General features: G+C 39.8%; 1 protein-coding gene across 1 annotated transcript in view; it reads left to right on the plus strand.

The window, feature by feature from the left end:
* The window catches only part of adamts3 (ADAM metallopeptidase with thrombospondin type 1 motif, 3), a 198215-nt gene that overhangs the window by 142071 nt on the left and 52376 nt on the right, over positions 1–3768 (plus strand).

Raw genomic sequence — 3768 nt, forward strand, 5'->3', positions numbered from 1 at the left:
TCTCATTGTTGGTGTTTATTTTTTGCTGGAGACCATTTCTACCATCTGTTAGTGTTGGTATGTGTGATGGTTTTATAAATTTTTATTTCATTAAATCTTTTACATTTCATTTAGATTTTTTAGTTTTGGTTTCAAAAGTGTTCAATGGCTGCCACTGACTTTAAAGACAAGATGTTTTTGTCATGACAGATTAAATAATTCAATTCATTAATAGTTAATTCCACTTAAATATAACCTGTTAAATTCCACGTGCTGCTCTTTTGTTGAAAGAATGAGAATTCTGAAAGACTGCGGCAGTGGTTGCTCTCATTTTACAGTTGTCCAATTGCTGCTGTTGTCTTTAAAAGTCTTAAATGTAAGTTGATAAAACTTACAGACTTTCTTTTTCAGGTCAGTCTGCCTGAGAGGAAAATTCTCATGCACTGCATACCTCACACACTGATAACGTAATGAGTTATGAGTTCACGCTTCCAACTCTTCAAAGAAGCAGCACATCAGTTAGTATGGACTAACACCTGAGTTATACTGTGTGGGCTGAAAGGTCTGTTCACAATACATCCATGGATACACAACGTTGGCCACATGGGTCCCGAATACAAGCCAGCATTAATAATGCTGCCCAACAAACAAAACTTAAGGATAACTATAATAAATAAAACAGTCTGACACTCAAACTACATCCTATATTTTTATTGTCAACAATGTGCTTCTCGATACTTTGCCTTCTCTACCCTGTCTGTAGCACTTCGTACTCAAGCCAGCTAGTCCCTAATAAAGTTATAACCCTTCAAAAACATTTCTATGCATTTGTTGGACTATTTTCAGCTGAAGTTTAACACGTTACACATTTGGTACTATAGTGAGTATGTAGGACTAAGTCGAAATAAACTGCAGTGTGTGTGTCTCATGGTGATGAAGGAACATGTCCCAGAGTGCAACAGTGCAGCTCATTGATGAGTTGTTTTGACAATAATGCAGCTCTATGGCCCAGAGGGATGACATATACCACGCTTTGGCTTGTTAGTAGGATCAAAGAATAATCAGCCATTATCCTAATTCACACTGTAACCTTTCCCTATAATCTCATAAAACTGAAAGTATGACTTGTGAATTACTCCACAAGTTATTGTATAAATACATCAGTTATTGGACATCTGACAACATTTCCTACCTACGATACATCTTTTTTGCTCTCTGGTGTATAATGAGCGTTACGGTTGCTAGCATGGCTACAGAAGGTTATGTTTAGACTTGTTTCTCTCGACCTGAGGCGAGTATGGCAAGTATGTATTCCCTTCACAGTCTGTTTGTTTACTGCGTATCATACTGTATACTGCCATTCCTGTGAGAAGAGTCTGGTAAAACAAAACCTGATGGAGAGGCCCAGAGCAAGGAGGAATCATGGAAACAGAAAATGATTTCATCTGGGACGCACCATGTTGTTATTTTGCTCGAGGTCATCGGAGTCGGGAGTGTGTGATGTAAACTGTGGCCAACTCTAATGTTCATGGAAAAATGGGCCCAGAAACTTGTCAGGGGCCGGGCAGCTCTGCTGATACAACACATTACAGAAGCTAAAGACGCTCTAAATCCCATTTCACTGTGATTTTAAAGTGAAACTGAAATAAACCATTATGATGCTAAAGAATTTTTCAACTTTTCAAATGAGGAATCAACGGCTTTAACCCGCTTCCTGTGATAACAAACTTGAATTATAATCTAATTAAATACATAACTTCACGACAATCTGAGACACATGGGATTGTCAAAGTGAAATTTCAGCAAGAAATCTGTGGGCTGACGGCGTCAAATCACTTTCACGTCTGCTGGACTAAATTTTATTGAAAAGTTTTTGTTTTATAAATTGTCTTTCTCAATGGCATTTCAAGATTTGCAGTGAAATACCACCACAGTAATGGCTGTATTTTACTTCTGCCTACAATGCAGAGTGGTCTATACAAGCATTTTCCCAAACTCCTCCAAGAGTAACTCTTGTCCTGTTTTAGATCTCTTTAAACAATCAGCTTGTTATCAGGCAGCTTCAGGAGTTCAGTATGAGTTGATCATTTGATTCAGCTGTGTTAGAACAGGGAGAGATCTCAGACATACAGGACAAGGGGTACTCCAGGAGAGGATTGGGGAAAAGTAACAAAGTGTAAAATCTTGCTTTTTACTTTATTCATATTTACTCGTAAGGAGTTTTATCACGTACAGCACACCTGTTTTAACCACTGTAGTGACTCAGTGAAGTGACTCATACTGTATTTCATGGCATCACGACTGTATTGTGCAGCTCAGACACTGGAGGGCCGTCACATTGTACAGCTGGCCCGACCCTTGCACTCTGCAGCACATCAAAACAGCTTTCCTTTTTGTATTCCTGCCATTTTAAACAGAGCCTCACTAAGTCAATTCCCCCTGAAGAATGACCATCCATTGGCTCCTTTTTATCTCCCTCTTTGAAGTGCCGAGCTTGGGATAGACTTGAGCCCAGGAAGAGAGGGGCAAATTGGATGTTAATCCTTGTCTGAGTGCCAGAGATGTCAGCTGGAAAAAGTCAGGTGCCAGTGCGATTTCTGCTATTCCTCTGTAGCTTTTGTCCAGAATCATCACATTCTCCAAGCAGCAGATGCAGGTCCTTCCAATCGCAAACTGATTCAGGGAATTTTCCTTCCTACTGACTCATGAATGGTGATATGAAAGGGCCAGGTGCTCTCTATTATTAGAGAATCCAGTATTATCTGGTGTTGTAACCTGTCAACAGTCCAGGCGGGAAACGGGCGCTATCAACGCTAACTCTTGCACAACTTAAAAGGAAGAGCGGGAAAAGGCTTTGTCTCCCTTCGGATTCCGGGGTTCACTATCAGTTTAACGCATGATCGAGGAAAAGGCTCATTTATCTTTGCAACGCTGAGTCCTGGTAAGTTGAAAGGCTAAATCACAGACACAAGGACAATGGGGGTTTCATGCACAAACAGGACATATACACTAAAAGCATGCACCTGGTTCCTTTACCAAAGTTTTTATTAGGGCTGCAAACATAGTGTATATAAAAAGGCTGCAACAAACAGTTGTTTATCATCGACGAATGTGACTTTTCCCCAACTAATCACCTTGTCTGTAAAATGTCTAAAAATAAGGAAATGTCCATCACAAGCTTCCAAAGCCCATTGTGATGTCTTCAAACTGCTTTTGTCCCCAACCAACAGTCCAAACTCCAAATATGTTCAATTTACAAAGATATAAACAGAAAGAAGTAGGAAATTCTTACATTTGCCAATTTTCCTTGATAAATAACTTAATTGTCAAAATTATTAGCTGATCACTTTCTGTTAGTTGACTAGGAAATGTTTCAGCATTAGTTTATATATAAAGCAAACTGCACTAGCCTGAGAATGATACCGCATGTTCTTTCTATTGGTTCGGATGCAGGGATGTAATTCCACATTGTCTGACTTCTCTTTACACACTTGTCCCCACTTCTCTCATCAGCCCTGCAGTTACCTGACCTGCGTTGCTCACCTGTTTCCACTCCACTTGCCAGATTGTCCTATGTTGCTCAGTTGTTTCACACAATTACTTTCAAACCTGTCACCTGTACCTACCTGATTAATTGGACTGTTCCTCGTTGAGTCTCTCTGACTTTGACCATTCTGTAAGGCTGAACTGCATCTACTCTGTTATCTGCATTTCGGTCCAGCGCATATTGCTCTACCCATAACAGCTGTGAAGTACAGATAAAAAGAAATAGAAAACATCTATACCTGG

Source organism: Micropterus salmoides, unplaced genomic scaffold (genome assembly GCF_014851395.1).
Source record: "Micropterus salmoides isolate LMB-PRFRI ecotype aquatic unplaced genomic scaffold, ASM1485139v1 Ms_hic_scaffold_7, whole genome shotgun sequence".
Taxonomy (NCBI): domain Eukaryota; kingdom Metazoa; phylum Chordata; class Actinopteri; order Centrarchiformes; family Centrarchidae; genus Micropterus; species Micropterus salmoides.